This window comes from Lactuca serriola, chromosome 8 (genome assembly GCF_051521515.1).
Source record: "Lactuca serriola cultivar US96UC23 chromosome 8, Lser_US96UC23_V15, whole genome shotgun sequence".
NCBI lineage: Eukaryota > Viridiplantae > Streptophyta > Magnoliopsida > Asterales > Asteraceae > Lactuca > Lactuca serriola.
In genome coordinates this window covers 18,291,608-18,310,172 of record NC_136415.1, presented here as the reverse complement: position 1 = coordinate 18,310,172, position 18,565 = coordinate 18,291,608, and the positions used below count along the sequence as shown (strand labels likewise).

Sequence of the window (18,565 nt, the reverse complement as noted above, 5' to 3'; positions counted from 1 at the left end):
ACATTGAAATATGGATCAATAGTAAATTGTGCTTCTGAATTAAAATAAAGGACAATCAACCAAAGAAGCAGACATCATATCACATTTTGATTTGAAATAACAACAAACATTCTATCTTTTAATAGTATCAACAGTATTTTGAATATATCTGAATGTGGAATCAAATATTCGGGTATGAGGTATAACAACTAATCAGAAATCACAAGTAATTACAATTTCAACATCCTAAATTTCTTGAAATCGGAAATCAAAGAGACAAGGACTCTATCCAATAGGGAGAATTTTCGAAGCTAAGAGCAATATATTCTTGATTTTGAATTGGAGGCGACGCAGTCGCACACCTCTTTCCTTATCTTCGGTTATGTTCAGATTTTAGGCCCAAAGAAATTATATACCCATAAGACTCAGACCAATTATATGCCCCATAAAAAGTTAATGACTTGGCCCATGGACCAGACCATCGTATGCCTGGGCCGATCCTGTTCATCCCTCCACCCTCTAAAAGTGATATTGAGAAGAATAAGCTTGGTGTTTAGTGCTCGATGTGAGTGCGTGAGTTTTGGTTACCATAGCCTTATGGATTTTTTGGATTGAATTTGAAATAAAAAGTAATTATTTGTGAAAATGCTTATTAGTTTATATGAACTGAAATGAAATTTTATAAAAGGTTAGCACTGTTTTTGGTACAAAGATCTATTAAGATTGTTTTCATGTTCTTAAACTCCATTTTTATAAGGAAGTAATTTGTACACGACAATTTTTCTCTATACATAATAATATGTGTTTTTATAGTGTTGAACAATACAAAATATTAAAGTATAATTGTTATGGATCGAAAAAAAACTTTTATATAAGAATCAACTCTCATTTTTATAACATATACTTTTCAACTTTATATTTTTGGTCCAGTTTTAAGTTTGTTACAAATTTTGTTTGTATTTTTTTATAAATTTCCTAAAAAAGAAAGTTTTTCATTTTTAAACTTTTTTAACCTTTTTAAGCTAACATTACACTTTTTTACATTTTTTGAAGGCTTTTTTTTTTAAATTTTATACAACTTTTACATATTCTTTTTATAATTTTCTATAACATTTTTACGGTTTTTAAACTTGTGTTACAAGTTTTGAAAACATGATTTTATACTTTTATACAATTTTTATGATTTTTATGATGTTTTTCACTTACGTATTTTCATATTCAACTTACAACATTTTCTAAAACTTTATTAATTTTTTTATTAAAAAAATAATGTTAAAAAATACATTAAACATGAAAAACAAAATAAGAAGTCGTAAATTGTTTTTATGACAACATAAAAGAATTGTAATGCATGTTTAAAAAAACAAAAAGTTTTAAATTGTTGTAAAGAATTTTATCAATTTTTTTTAGAAAAAACTTCAAAAATGGTCCCTGTGGTTTCACAAAATCTGAAGTTTGGTCCCTAATTTTAAAAAACCTCATGGATAGTCCTTATGGTTTCAAAACTTTTATTGTTCAGTCCTTCCGGCTCACTCCGTTACCATTTAGTCGTTAAATCATTTTTCAATATTATATTGCAGGGGTAATTTTGTCATTTCACTTGTAACCTTCACTCTTTAAAAGAAAGATTGCATGCCCGAGTTTTGGGCAAACCCTTTATCTGCGATCGTCATCTCTCTTCTCCCTTCCAGTGTTCGTTGACCGTTGAACCCTTTACAATATCCAATCGCTTCGCATTCAAAGATGGTGACTTGCAAATGTGGGAATGAAGCAATGAAGATCACTTCATGGACGGATCGTAACCCTGTAAGGTAATTTTGGAACTGTACAAGATGCGGGTTCCTTCGATGGTCTGATCCTCCTATGTGTGCTAGGGCATTGGTGGTGATTCCAGGTTTGATAAGATCAATGAATTGATTGGAAGAGAGGGTTGCTATTGCGAGTACTAAACTATGGAACTACCATTTGATGTTGTTTTGTTCATGGGTGTTCTTTTTTGGTTTTATTATAATCAGTAAGTATCTTGTGAAAGTTTGGATGGTAATGTAATTTGGGTTTTTGGGTTGTAACCGGTGTAGGGGTTTTTAGATTTTAATCGAATAGGGTTTTTTGCTTTCAGTTTATGTAGGGGGTTCTGGAATTGGTGTTGTTGTATTTTGGTTTATGTATCAGATCAATGTAATGGAATTGTAATGAACTTTAGTTTCTAGCAAATCAATATTATGGAATGGTAATGGAATGTACTTTGTTATAGTTGAATGTTGAATTTCTTGAATGTTTTTCATTTGCAATTGTTAAGTGTATTGTAAATGCAACTTTTGGATCGTTTGGATGTGCAATTGAAATGTACATTATTATAAATGAATCTTTGAAGGGTAGTACACAAAACAGATTAATTCATTGTCAAAATGTGCATACACACCATTACATGCCAAGTTGTAAAGTTCTTAACACAACCATCCTACTAAGTTTTAAAACAATTAAACATGATTTAAGTTCTTACATACATTACAGTTTCAAACAAACAAACATGACTTTAGTTTCAAAAGACCTACAACACAAACATCTTAATAACTACTAAACATAGTTTTCAGCCCCCTCCAACTTGACCACTGTCTCCCTTCCCTTTACATGTTATGGAATTGTTCCCTTTGTTATGACACTTTGAGCAAGTGACTGTCAGATATCTCCTTGTCAATTTACCTGCTTGGATGTTGGGCTCATCAACACCTCTCCTTCTCTTCTTCTTGGGCCTCCCAACCTAGACATATTGATATATTATAGTTAAAAATGAATAAATTGCATGTTCACATTCAAACTACACATTAGGCCTAATTAAAATACAAACATGTGTTTTATATTTTGGTGGATTTAAAGTGAATGGGTAATCACTTTTACGACACATTGAACATCCATTCAGTGGATCAATTTTGTTGAAATAAATGGCTTCCCATGTCGATAACCTATAGCAAGGATGGATCCATTCATCAACATGTGGGTCATTTTCTCCATTTTCAATTTTGTCCCATATAGCACAAACAACATGTCTATATGGAAAACCAGTAATATCCCAAAACCTACAACTGCAACTTTGCTCATTCAAGTTTACCACATACTGATCTTGTCATGTGCTTGACACTTGGTACTTTCCTACCCCATTATATTTAGCCACATACTTAGCTGCATCAGTCTTAATCTTGTCAAACATTGTAGTTGTTGTAGGGGTTAGTGGTCCTTCACACTTATCTATTTCCTTTTGCACCACACACAATCTCTTCATGAGATACTGTCTAATATACTCTAAGCAAGTGATAATAGGTTTATCCCTACCCTCATCTACCTTAGACTTGAATACCTAACAAATATTATTCAACAAACAATCAGTGTGTGCCCTACCTATATAATACATATTAAGAGAAGACAATTACACATATAGTAAAAACACAACAAGCAAGATTAAGATTTATCATTAATTTTCTAGAAACATACCACTGAAGTGAAATTTAGACTAAGTGTTTGTTGGAATATTAAAAACCCAAGCATGAGCCTCCTCATTGAACTTCTTCAACTTATACATTGCTCTGTTAAAGTGATTGACTGTTGTTTCTCTACCACACTCCCAAAGATGGTCACTTAAGTCTTTTCCTTTCCACTATTTCTTTATATTTTCCTGGATATGCCTCAAACAAAACATGTCTTCTGCATTGGGGAAACCTCCTCGATGCTGGTATTATTCCCTAAACAAAAGTAAATGTAAGCAACATCAATTACCCAAATCCATATAGCAATAGTAATAAGAAAAATAGTTAGGTGATACATACCTTTTGTCTATCATAAATGAATGTAAAATTTGAATTTGCTCCCAGATCCAAATCTTCTCCTAACAGTTCCAAGAACCAGGTCCAACTACTTGTTGATTTTGGCTCTACCATTGCATATGCTACAGGGTATATGCCGTTGTTTGAGTCCAACCCCACAATGGTTAACACTTGCCCATGATAAGGGCCCTTCAAGAATGTACCATCCACTCCTATAAAATCTCTTAACCCAATTTTAAATCCCAACTTCAATGCACCCAGACAGACATATATTCTAATAATAGTTCTTGTAGTAATAGATAGGGGGTTTCTGGATACATGTTGATCCTAACTATTGTACCAAGATTAGTGTTTAGTATCTCCAACACATAATCCCTCAAAAATCCATAATGTATTTCATAGTCCCCACTAATGATACATTCAACCATTGTCTTTACCCTAGCAACCTTTTGCAATGACATTCCTAGCACTAGTTTCTTGCACAAGTCTTCATGTAAGGCTTTGACTTGAATTTTAGGGTTACTCTAAATTTGTTGAACAATTAAGTTTGCTACATATCTGGAAGTGCAAGCTTTAACTGCCCTTGTTTGCAAACATTTATGTTCATCTTGTACTGTTTTCACCAACCAATCCTGATTTTCATTAACCCTCGACATTTGTACTGCCCAAGGACATGTTCATTTATTGGCAATTACATCTTTACCCTTGCACTTTGCCTACTTCTAGTTGATGGCCCACCACCATCAACTGCTTTAAATGACTGACTTACAACACCTTTACATTTCACCATAATCCTGATTTTGTCATTTTTTGCTAGGTATAGAGACCTCCTTGTTTCTACAACATGTTAATTCATGAAGTTTTTAACATCAAGCTTGTTTTGAAGATCTGGCCCACCTTAAATGGTTTTACATGAATCTCTCCATGTGATCATCTACATGACTTACTCAACTCCTTAAGCATTATCTTCCTATCATCTTCATGAAATCCTACAAACTGATAATCATCAGTAGCAATAACTTCCAACTCATTATCAATCATGTCATTCCCTTCATATGTTGAATGATTGTTTAAGATTCCATGTTCATCTACATCAACAACATTATGGAATTCATCCATGTCTAAATCAACATCAAATTGTATGTTAGACTCATCCACATTGTAGTCACTATCATCAGAATCATATCCACTACCCTCGGAACCATATCTACTCTCATAATAGAAAGCCTCTCATCACTCACCATACCCTCTAGATAATCCACTTATGGTTTATGTTCACATGAAGTTTGGACATTATAATCAACATCATAATCAACATAAATTGAATAATCCTCTACAAAATGGTTTAAATTCATCAACTATTGCAGTATGGACTCCATCACCAGCTTACCTACTTGGTTCTTCTACATGGGAAGTTCCCACTGGTTGTAACACCGTAAATTTTCAAACATTTTTTTTCGTTTTTAGAATCACATAATTCTCATAAAACACAGTTCATAAATCTCCAAATGACAATTTATCAAAAACACATGTTCATAAATTGTTAAACACAATCCAGGATCCTCAAAATGTAAACTCTAACTAGTGTGTACAATCAAGTTGATGCCTTCCCGTGATCCTGAGAAGTACCTGAAACACATAACACTTAACACGATAAGCACGAAACTTAGTGAGTTCCCTAAAATACGACACATAACTCATTAGCCTCCCGTGGCTAAATAAGACCCTCTGGTTGATGTGTCTCAGTGGAACCCTTCGGTCCCACAACTCGGGTGGACCCTCCGGTCCTAAATCAGTAAAGCTCAATATAATACACAACATAAATCACAAAGACATAATGCATGATATCACAATACTCAATATAAGCACACAAGACCCTTCGGTCACACGAAATTACCATTTAAGGTAAGTATAGTGAGAAGACTCACCTCGTAAGCAAGAAAATAAACCTCGTACACGAATCACTGATCTAGCCTCCGCCTAACACATATGACAACTATCTCTAATTAACACTCCAATCACAACTCTAGATAAACCAAAGGTTATTCTCTCTCTCTCTCTCTCTCTAACTCTTGGAATGGGTAAAAGACCATTCTACCCCTCCATGGTCTCCATAATCCCTGTCTTGACCAAACCCTAAAGTCAACTAAAGTCAACACTTGAGTCAACAGTCCATGTTGACCCGACTCATCGAGTGCATCTATGTGACTCGTCGAGTCCCCTCGTTCCTTCAGAAAAGTCACGAAAACTCAATTTAACTCCTCAAGTTGTTTCATCAACTCGCCGAGTTACTCATGTCCAGACTTATCGGGGAAAACGCTAGCCGACTCGTCGAGTTGGCTCATCAACTCGACGAGTCCCTTAAGCCTCTTTTCTCATTCAGACATTTTAAGGCAAATTCACAACCCCAAACTCTAGATCTAGCATCCCAAGGCTGAGATACCATGTAAAGCTACAATCTTTACGTCCATGCATGGCACTTAGGGCTTGAAATGCCAAAACAAGCTCCATTTAGGGTCTTAAGCATAAAAGCTCCTCTCTAGCTGGATAAAGCTAGGACCTTTGGACTCTAGGGACCTTACAAGGTCCAGATTTGAAGTCTCGGTCTCTTGTTGAGTTCAACACACTCAAAGTATTAAGGAAAGATGGAAAAATCCCTAAAACTCCATGAAAACGAGATCTAATCACAATAATGAGCAAGGTGACGACTTTTTACCTTCAACAGAAGCTATAGATGAAATAACACTAGATCCAACAACCTTTTCTTGTTCCTTTCCTTGATACTCTTCTCTTCTCTTCAAAAGGTGCACTAAAATGCCCAAAGATTAGTTCTCTTTCTCTCTTAGCTCAATATAGACGATTAGGGTTTCACACAGGGAAGTAAGGTGGCTGGTGAGGCAGAAATGAGGGCTTAAGGTCCTTTAAATAGGACCCAACCCCGGAGATTTAGGGTTTCCTCTCACAACGCCAACTCGGCGAGTTGGTCCCTTCGGTTCGTTGAGTTGGTCATAAAAACCCATGTGGCCAATCAACTCATAATTAAATATATAAATATTATACCTGGGAGTCAGGATGTTACACTAGTTCTTTAGTTTCAACTTCATGATTGATCACTTCTTCTTGAGTTTCAGTTTCATGATTGACCACTTCCTCTTGCGTTTCAGTTTCATGATTGACCACTTCCTCTTGAGTTTTAGTTTCATGCTTGACCACTTGTTCTTGGGTTTCAATTTCATGATTAACCACATAAATGACATTACTTTGTTGGCTAACCTGTTACCTTATATATGGTAGAATACTCTTTGAGTAATAATGCCCTTCATCAACATCTAATACTTGTGACTGCTTAAAAACAGGGTTTACAGACTGGTTTAAATCAAGATTTCTACTACATTATCCTGCTTCTCTACTACAAGGTTTCTTCCTATTCATTTCAGGTGATACATTATCAGGCTCCAACTCTTCAATAACAAATTTAGAAGGAGACTTATAATAACTAGGTACCCTAGTCTGACCATTTTCAATATACACCATTATAAGTCTGTGTTAGGGACAAACGATACCATTTTAAGTACATCTTGGTCATTACCTAAAGGCATTAAGCCATAGCCTAAAGGGTATTCAGGGATACATAAATGGTAGTAAAGGGTTTGCTCAGTTTTATAGACTAGTTCTCGAACCATGTCATCAAGCTCATGAACTGAAAATAAGTCAGTGTCAATATCATGTACATATGAAACAATACCATCAATGTATTTCCTTCCAGGTGCTTTGGCGAAGATACCACTGTAGTGTATCTACAACGTGAAATAGTTGTCATATCCTTCTGCAAACACAAAAAAAGAAACGGTAAAGTTAATGATTTCTCTATGTGACCACAATAAACGAAAAAAACAAGTTTTTTTTGTAGTATCGTACCGTATCTTTTTCACAAGTCCTGCACAATTGCGATTTTTCCTCGAAAACACCATATTGACAGCGCCATTGCGATTTCTTCTGTTTATACCCTAAATCCCAATTTCTATTCTTGCTTCTAAGATGGAAATGGTGTGATGATTACAACTGTAACTGGGTATGTTTTTGGGAGAGGGACGAGTTATGGAGTTGATGTGCAAACAATACGTAATCATTTCATATTAAAGAGTGAAGGTTACAAGTGAAATAACAAAATTACCCCTGCAGTATAATATTGAAAAATAAGTTAACGGCTAAGTGGTAACGGAGTGAGCCGTAAGGATTAAACATTAGAAGTTTTGAAACCACAAGGACCATCTGTGAGGTTTTTTAAAATTGGGGACCAAACTTCAGATTTTGTGAAACTATAGGGACCATTTTTAAAGTTTATCATTTTTTATTTTAAGATATAAAAACTTCATAAAATATTGTAAAAAAGTTGTAATACAAGTATAAAAATGTTGTGAAAAGTACATAATAGCTAAAAAAGTATATATTTTTTCAAAGAGAAACTTAAACTATTTAGAAAAAGAATATAAAATAAAGTTAATTTTAAACAAACAAAAAAAAATTAATCTCAGATCAAATTTGTAAATCTATATAGAGAAATTAAATATCCTCCTACAATTTCTTCCTATCACCCTCCTACCCATGTCAAATGATGACATGTGTCACATTTAATTTTTCTTAATAATGTTTTAATCTATTCGTCATCATTTAACATTGGTAGGAAGATAAGTAGGAAGAAATTTTAGGAGGATATTTAATTTCTCATCTATATATTGTCCCTTATTACTCATAACATCTACATGCCTTGCTCAACATTGAGTCTTACATACACTTTCAGGGCTATACAAAACCTAAAACATGTTAAATCCTAAAACCAAAAGGCTGCAAATAAATAAGTTATGTTTTAGGACCAAATTTCTTCACATGAGACATCATGCACATTAAGCCTTCATACGAGTCGAGTCATACCTTTTTGGCCGAGTCGAGTAAGACCTTTTTGGCTGACTCGGTCGGCTATAAGTGTTTGATAATCAAGTTTTGTGCATCTGACTCGCAAAGGAATATCTGAATGGGAAAGAAGTGAAAATTGGGCTGACTGAGAAAGGTTCCAATAATACCCTTCCCTAATGTATCTCTTCTAGCGCTTCCTGATGAATCCTCTTTCAATAACTCCTTTCTTCTCCCCAACCAGCAAGCATCGTCGACCCCATTTGTCCTCTTCCACCCACCGATCGAAGCTCCTTCCTCATCTCATAGGTACACTTGAATGCTCCGATTTCTGGGAATGCTCCGATTTTTGCTATTAAATGTTCCGATTTATGCTCTTGATTTTTGAAAATCTGAATAAGAAAGTTTTGATTTGTGCTGCTTGTTTGCTCTTGAATGTTTATTTTGCTATTGAATCGCCTGATTTAAGCCTTGGAGTTCTGATCTTGAAATCCAAAAGTCAAATAAAAAGTCAAAATTGACGTGCTGAATTAGATTATGTGATAATGAAATCAATTCATGTGCTTTGTATTGGATATGGTAAATGACGAAGTGATAATTGGTCCTATGTGCTTTGATTATTCCTCATAAATTTTAATCAAGAACTATTTCTTTATTCTTGATTTCAATATGCATGACTGGTTCACATTTAGTTGATTTATTACACATGGATTTCTTTTATATTTAATCATCTTAATGTATAGCATGTGTTTGATAGATTGCGCAATGAAAACCAATTGTATGTCTACATATCATGTAAATTTCTATTCCTTTAAAATTCATTTCTCATTTTGAAATACATATCATATAACTTTATAAAAACAATGATGTCTTTTATAATTTTTATTTGGAATTTTAAAGGATTTGTGTGTAATTTACATTTTATATGACAATTTGTATGTTTTTTAAATTTTTCAGCAACTTCATTCATCATTGTATATAGAAGAAGGGTTAAATGGTCATTTTTTTCAGTCAGATGTACAATCAAACAACATAGTTTCTTACTCGGTCGAAATTTCTTACCCAGACAGACATTTCCGAGTTAGCTATTTCTCAGTCAGCAACTATCAAACGGGACCTAAATCTATATAGCCTGAGTGTAACGACTGAAAAATTGTTACTTTTAAAGAAAATGATTAATGAAAAATGTATAAGTTATTAGCAAATGCTTATTAAAAGAAATTCGTAGTTCGACCCGTGACGGTTTCACGGATATAAAGACCGTTAAAATCTAAGTTCGTAGAAGAAAGTTATGGTCATCGAAAGTTGAGATAGGTTGTACATTATCATTAAAGAAAAGTTAACAAAAGTCAACAAATATTGCGACACTACATGGCTCGTAGGATGGACTTACACTATGCATAGGACTAGATGAGTCACTGGCAAGATGCCTGTATGTTTGGTTATTTGCTATATAGGCAAGAAGCTTATATGTGTATACATTTATTATGAGCTTTGCGGGGAAAGTTGTATGATAAATGTTTTGAGTGTGAATTTGTGCTAAAAGCTTAATGAAAAGCTACATGAAATAGATGTCGTCATATGCCTCTATATTGTAGAGAATGATAAAAAGAACAAACTATATAAAGAAAGTTTGAAGCTTTATAGAGAGCGTTCGTGAAAGGATTAGATTGCCTTACAAGTTTATAGTGTCAGAATTTCATGTAGCGGCATGGATCGGGCGAGGTTCATTGTTGCAGGCTTTCATGTAGCGGCATAGATCTGATGAGATTCACAGTTCCAGGATTTCACGTAACAACATGGGTCTGATGAGATTCACAGTTGCATGTTTCCATGTAGCGGCATGAATTTGATGAGATTTATGGTGGCAGGCTTGCGTGAAGCAACATGGGCTTAATGAGGAAGTAGGGTATCAGGCAACAGTGATTCAACATCGGGATGGACATGGTTCCTACTAGCCTCCGATTGATTTGTTTTTCCATGGCCCTATGTGCTAGGATCATTTTTGTTAGGACTTTATGTGATAAAGTCTCTACAAAACAAAGTAAAATTCCTTAATAATAAATCAAAGTTGAGTTAAAAACTCATGTAACTCATGAGTCTTCAGACTTACATAGTTTGTGCTATGTACTTAGGTGTGGAAGCGGAAGAGAAGAGCGAAGATAGTGAAAATGACTAAAGGAAACAAAGAAGGTTTAGTAATCCTTTCAACTTACACTATATTTGTTGATATTGATTGTAACATTGAAAAGTTATAAACTCTGATAATTGTTGAAAAACTTTTGTAGAAACACATTTTTATCAATATAAAATGGTGTTTAAAAAGTATAGTGTTAAACCGAGTAACTACCAACATACATGAAATAAAATCAAACTTTGGATGTTGAGTCCAATTTAAGCATTCTACTCTACAAAGACTACCAATCAACCCACACTTGTATTACATCATTTTTAATTAATTGTAATGTTCATAAATCTAACATGAACTACATATTATTACGTATTAGCGTTTCTTGATTAGTTCCACAACGATCAATAACTCATGTTCTAAACACATAATGAAGCTAAATTCTTTGATAACAATGTTTATTATCTATTTATTTCAACTTACATTAGGGTCGAGCAAAACCAAAAACGAAAAATCGAAATCAAACACAAACCACCACTTTTGGGTTCTGATTTTTTGAATCCGAAAAATTCAGTTTGGGTTTGGTTTGTGTATTAGAAACCGGCCCACTAAAACTAAACCGAACCAATTTGAATAAAGTTTTAAAAAATATATTTTATGTATCTATTAAATTTATCTAATTTCATCATAAGTTGTCTCTGATTAAAACGTTAAGTCTTTATGAGTAATGTCTATAGTTTGAGTCTTATTCTTGACGTAACCATCCTACATTGGTGCCCAAATGAAAGCTCTGCCATATTCCTCATCTATACAACAAGTTACACGTTTCCTTTTCCTCTTAGCTTTTAGGAGTCCTGCATCGGCTAATACAACAAACATGTACCCCTCATCTTATATAATGATTTCTCAAGTGGTTGTGAGCAAGTTCAAGGTTAAGATTTGGGTTTGGATTCGGTTTAAAACAGGAAAAGAATGTGAAAACTAAGAAACCAAAGCGATATGTTTCGATATGGGTTTAGGTTCGGTTTAAGATCAAAATTGGTCCATATTGATCTCCTTATATGACACATGCAACTTGCTACTGAAACATGTTTAAACGATAAAATTTTGAAAAAGAAAGAAAATGTTTGTTCCAAAGTTTCAGTTCATTCAAACAAAGGGCCACATCACGGTGGTCGACACTAGCAATTCAAGTTAAAGGTAGTGACAACGGTGGCGTGTCATGACCATGGCCGATGATGGCCACCATGGTGGACGGTGGTGGGCTACATTTACGATTCCAAAAGTCAATAAAGTTAACCAAAACTGTAAAAAGTAAAAACACATCACGCAAGAATTCATTTACTGCTAGTAGTTATCGTGCTCATTTCAGCTTCAGAAGTAGCCGACACTCCTCCGCCTTCTACATCCGTCTTGCTACCATCACCATCACCATCACCACCACCACCCTTTGATGCATCATACGAAGCATGCAATCCAACAAGAAAGTAGTACACCAGCAACAAACCAGTCCACGCCAAAAACCTCAAAAACGATGCTCCATCAATCGATCCCATGATGAACAAATTAACACCAATACTAGCCGCCGGTAACCATGGAACCATCGGAACTCCCCACAGCTTCGGCTTCCTCGCCTGCTTCACCGTCACCTGCAGCCCCGCCGTTGCCAAAAACCAAACCCCACCCACAATCACATATCCAACCCAACTATTCACATTCAAGAACCACAGAGTCCCGCCACCCACAGCCGAAACGATAATCAAACTCAAAAACACAATCAGCTTGTTTCTATCGGAATCTGACGTCACTCCGGTGGAATAGTATCTTCTCACAATCAACGCGATAGCCACCAAAGAGAAGATAAACAGAGTCGCGATCGAAAGAAGGTTTGCGAGAATGTCAAGGCTTGTGAAGAACGCTACTAAACAATTCGCCGCTGTCATGATGATGGTGGCGTTCATCGGCGTTCCACGTTTCTTATGAATCACTGCCAGAATAGGTGGCGCTAGGTGGGTCCGAGCAATATGTGTGAAATACCGAGCTTGCCCTATAAGATTCGACAAAAGAACAGTCGTCATCCCTTTTAAAGCGCCTAACGCGACTATATATTTCGCCCAATTCATTCCCACCGCCTGAAACGCCACCGTGAAAGGAGCGTCCCTGTCAATTTGGTTGTACGGTTGCGCCAGGCATAAAACGGTGGCGAGAAGTGAGTAAATCGTGATGACTATCGTCATAGATCCGACCAACCCGATCGGAATATCCGTACCCGGATTCTTCGTTTCTTCTCCGAGCGTTGCGACTCCATCAAACCCGACGTATGCGAAGAAAAGCACCGATGAAGCTTTTAAAATCCCCCGGACACCGAACGGAGTGAAAGGTTGGAAGTTTGATGTGTTGACTTTTGTGCTCAACGCTATTAACATGAACAACATTAGAGACATGTAGATTATGGTTGCAATGGAGTTGAATCTCGATGAGCCTTTGATGCTGAATGATGCGAGGAGACAAATGAGAATTGAAACGCCGACTGCTATTGGATCTAAGTGGTTGAAACCCTCTGTTAATGTTGTGACGTTCAGTCGGAAATCATTAGGATGATGATTGCATAAAGTTGCAAAATATGAAGTCCAGGAACGTGCCACACTGGCGCCGGAAACTACGTATTCGAATAAGATGTTTCCGGCAGCAATGTAGGCGATGAAGTCACCGAGTTCAACTCTTAGGTAAGCGAATGAGCCACCGGCTACCGGAAGTTCGACTGCGAATTCGGTGTAGCAGAGAACAGAGAGTAAAGCGGCAAAACCGGAAATGAGATAAGATAAGAGAAGAGCAGGTCCGGCGAGATCTCTGGCGGCTTCACCACTGAGAACGAAAACTCCGGCGCCCATGACTGCTCCGATTCCGAACCAAATTAGGTCAAACCAGTTTAATGTCTTTCTCATTTCGTTCTGGCTTCGAGCTCGCATGTCATGGAGCTCAAGCTGGTCTGATGATCGGGAGAGAATACGATCTTTGAGACGTGTTTTGGTTTCCAGTAAAGCTTTCCCGTAGTTTGACCAGCTTTGGAATGATTCTTCCGGGAGGAAATCATCTTTCACGCATCCACATGATCGTTTTTTCATGTTATTGGTGTTGTTTCGTTGTCCACCATTGCTATCGTCGTTTGCGCTCACCATGTTTGTCCTGAAAAACGAAAATTACATCTTCATCAAATCAAACGGTTTTCAAATCAGATATACATTACAAACGGAGCAACTTTCACATCTACAACTGACAAATACCAAATTGATACAAAAAGTAAATCGAACATATATTCAACCTAACAACGAAGAGATTGTGCTAAACTGTGTAAGATACCTATTGTTGCAGATTTAACTTCTTAATTTTTTTTTTGAATAAAACTGTTCTTACTAACTGATAATCCAATTATCGTAGAATCAAAGCGAGAAATTGCATCAAACATTTATGCATTAACAAGTTGTACCAGAGAAATCTACACATATCGAATCTCGAAACAGGGTGCAACTTAATTGGTAATCAAAAGTAGAGTTGGACATTAATTATTCTGCTATAGCAGTTCTTACTTTACTGATATAAGACAATATCAAGGAATTAATTACAGAAAAAAGTGCATCAAATATGCATGCATTAATACGCCAAGGAATTAATTACAGAAAAAAGCGCATCAAATATGCATGCATTATACACCTAGGGTTTAAGAACACACTACGAACGAACTCCCTGATTTACCATAAACCCTTACCCATTGTCTCCCTATATGCCTTTAAACTGAATAAATCGATCATATAACTGATATATGTACGTTTTCATGATTAATTAATCTGCTTGAAACCAATCGGTTTTCTGCCCATGTCGTTCATATGCATGAAACAAAATTGAAACGATGGATTTATAATTTAGATCTGTGTTAAATTACTCAAAATCGAACTTGTACCTGTTTACTGAATCGAGGAGGCTTTAGTCGGTGACGAATTTGAATGACTGAAAAATATATGAAGTAGAAACTACAAATATAATCATGAAAAGCGTGAAACAAAGTCACCGGAGATGAATCTTTGAGAAAGAATGCGTATTAAATAAGAGGCGCATATTGTAGTGCGGCGGAGTAATAAAAAGTAAAATAAAGTTTCGCAGTGTTATTTCATTCTTTTCCCCTTAATTCCTTTAATTTTTGAGAGAAGAGAATGTCGTAGACTTCTTTTACATTACTTTGGATTTTTCAATTTGAACTTTCAATAAAGTTAGGCCATAAAACAGGGGAATTTGTTAATACATAATAATAACGTTTATCACCTTAACAATTAAGATTGATTCGGTCAAGAGAATGTAAAATTGTAGATTAAGTACATTTTAAAAATTTATGATATTTATTGTTTCTAACTTGGTTTATCAAAATCTACCTTTAGATTTTTTTTGAACAACCAATTTTTTAAAAAGAGGCCCCCAATAGCTAGAAGGAAAACTAGAAGTAGTAAATCAGTTACAAAAGTTTAAAGCCTAAAGAAACAAAAACCAAAACAAAATGTAAACATAACTTAGGTCGGAGGGAGTGATGCCACATAAACTGTGCACTCCCTCATATTGCACGTAGACGCCAACTCATAATTTTTTCTCATTTTAACACTTTGAGACCGCATGGTGGGAGTGGGAAAAAGATAAGGAGAGATAAAAGAAAGAAGAAGAAAAAAGATTGGTTGAGAGAGAGAGAGAGAGAGAGAGAGAGAGAGCGAATTTCTACCACACTGCGGCCTAAACCGCAGCCAGGGGGTGGTGTTCCGCTGCCACGGTAGCGATACTGCACTCCCTTACCGCACCACTCCCCCAAGCCTTAGAAACAACTGAATGGGGAGATCAACCATTCGTTCCACCCACAACAACCACTTTTACCCATACTTCTAATCTATAAATGAACCACCGACTTAACATATTCGACAGACTTGAGGGGACATACGGATCTTTGGGAAAAGATGTGATCATTTCGAAACTTCCACAGGCACCATATTAGTCCATAACTGATTATTCTAAAACGTTTTTGTCGCCTAGAAGTACTGCTCCAGTTAGCCAAAAAAGTGAGCCACTCACCCACGTTACTGAACACCTGATCCGTTATTCCACACTAGTTTAACATCTTGTCTTTCACCAATCGAGCAAAACGGACAATGAGTAAGAATATGGTTAGCACACTCATATTCATTTATACAAGCCCCATAATATATTGTTTCTACTTCAACACCTCTTGATCTAAGGGCATGAAGTGATGAAATTTTTGTTTGCGTTGCCCTCCAAAGAAAACAATTTCTTTCAATGGTAGTTCTTTGCACCAAGGAATATACAGTTATCAGATTATTAGTTGTTTTATCAACTATTAGGCTACCAGGTGTGGTCTCGGCATTGAACTCGACAATCTCGATGAACATCTCGGCTAGTTCTTACCGACGAGAGAGATTGTTTGGTTTAAAAAATTGAGTCGTTGCCCACACTTTTCTTGCCGTTAATTTTAAATCTTCAAAAAATCTTACAGTTTTACCATATATAAACACAAATATTTCTCATATTTTAAACCACTTCATCATCTTCATTTTTTCACTCAAACATATCATTTTTGTCAAAAAAAAATGACTTCCCCTTCCAACACAAGACCTAAAAAAACCCCAAAACCTAAATATCTCATCTTCTTCTCCAAACTTTGTTCAAATCAACGAGATCGACCTATTTATTCTCCACCAAATTTACACTTTGGTAGAGTATACTACCCATTTCAAGGTCAAGCACAATACCAAAACCAACCTCAATTCCAAAACCAACCACAATTTCAAAGGCAACTCCAATTTCAAAACCAACCACAAATGAATTTATCATCTCAAATGGACAATGACTTCAATCCATTTGATGATATTCCTGGCTCACCAATGAATTCGAAAACCAAAACCAATTCCCAAGTCAAGCGGAATCCGAATTCGTCCCCGAAATGGAATCGGAGCTGGAAGAGAATCGCTCACAACCAAAAAAAAAAGTGGAAGGCCGGTTCCAAAGCAATGGACATCGTCCAAAGAAAAGGCGTTAGCTCGTGATTGGGTGGATGTTACCGAAGATTCGACGATCAGAAACAACTAAGATTGTCCAACTTTCTTCCGGAAAATCACGTGGCGTTTTCTCAATGAGAAGAATCTTGGTAATTACCGAAAAAAGACCAGTTATGCGGCTTAACCACTAATACTTGGTGTATGCAAGCCGTATATAATTGAGGTCGGCAGGATGTTCAGTTGTGCGACTCCACCCTAGACCCACAACCCAACGAGGAACAGGGAGTAAGGAGGAAGCACACATCTTAAATCTTTTTTATCTCAATTATATACCACTTTTATGCATATACTCAGTTAATAGAAGTCAATCCCATGAGTTCTTTCCTCTTGATTCACGAACCTGATTGTGAGTTGCGAAGGGTCTTTCTGTGGGATCTACGGAGTAGGTTTCGGGTGGTTATCGTCTTCCGGAATGCCTGCAGTGTCTTTCACTTCGGTTCCTATCTGTCTAAGAAGGGGTTGGTTAACAGCGCGCAATACCCTACTCAGGGGTATTTCGGAAAGTTTTTAGATAAGAGCGACGACCGACGGATCACATTAGGTTTTATTATTATTAGGTTTAGGAAAACCTTTATTTGCCGAAATGGCTATGGTGAAAGTTCCTTTTACACAACACTAGGGATTTACACATGGTTGTATCAAGTCGAACCATGATTGATAGGGACATCGAAGTTGGCATACATCGACATGATATAGAATGAGGGCCGATAGGGCCATGTGTTGAACGGGCACACAAGTTCTTGGCATCTCGGGTTTCGTCCCGTGTATCACTATCGCGGATACTTGGACCGATAGAGTCGACGCGGAACTATAGAGGGTCCTGAGTGTTTCTGAATAGTGTACCTTTCATGAATGGATTCTCACGAGGCCTTTCTATAATCGCCTAACATATGCTAGTCATGTATAATTAAGGTGGGGAGGACTGTTGACTGAGCGACTCCACCTTAAATCCATAACCAAACGAGGAACAGGAAATGAAGCGGCATCACTCACTCTAGGTCTATCCATCTTAATTATACATGGCTTTAATGTATATATCGAGCCATTATAGCTCTACCTGATGAAATTTTAAATTTTATAACAGTGTTGCGACTTTCGCCTTAACGGGGAAGTAATCACATTTAGAATTAGCCTTTTAATGTTTTTGGTTAGCTATCTAGGATTGAGAGACGTACCAAAATCTACCGGGTTCCTTGATGCTTCTCCCTAAGCATTAGAGTTAGACTCCTCCTGTGTCCTTATCTTTTCTTTCAGTTGGACAATCTCGCTTTAGGTGCCCAATCTCACCACATAGATGGCATACTGGATTGGTCGTTACATTGGTGGTTGATGTAATAAACTCAACCGGGGTTCTGCAGACGCGAGCGGTATGCCCCTTCATGTTGCACCTAGTACAATAGAGTTCCCGGCATACACTATGATGGTGGTAGCTACACTTGCTGCAGCGGGGAAGGCTTCCTAGGTATGGTCTTCTTGAAGTCGGGATGGAAGGATTGACAGGTGTATTGACTGTCTCAGCTTGCTGACCTTCGGAAGGTCCTTGAGCCGAGGTACTTCCTTTCTCGCTTTTGAACTTTCTCTTCGGTGGAGTTGGTTGAGGTTCTTGGGTGGTTGGGCATGCA

General features: G+C 36.5%; 1 pseudogene across 1 annotated transcript; it reads right to left on the bottom strand.

Annotated features, from left to right (window-relative positions):
- Positions 1-11,925: 11,925 nt before the first annotated feature.
- On the bottom strand, positions 11,926-15,008 carry LOC145068879 (cationic amino acid transporter 1 pseudogene; annotated as a pseudogene). The gene is made up of 2 exons (XR_013689169.1): positions 14,795-15,008; positions 11,926-14,022 (listed from the first exon to the last, which is right to left on the bottom strand). The product of XR_013689169.1 is annotated as a cationic amino acid transporter 1 pseudogene (transcript).
- Positions 15,009-18,565: the final 3,557 nt, after the last annotated feature.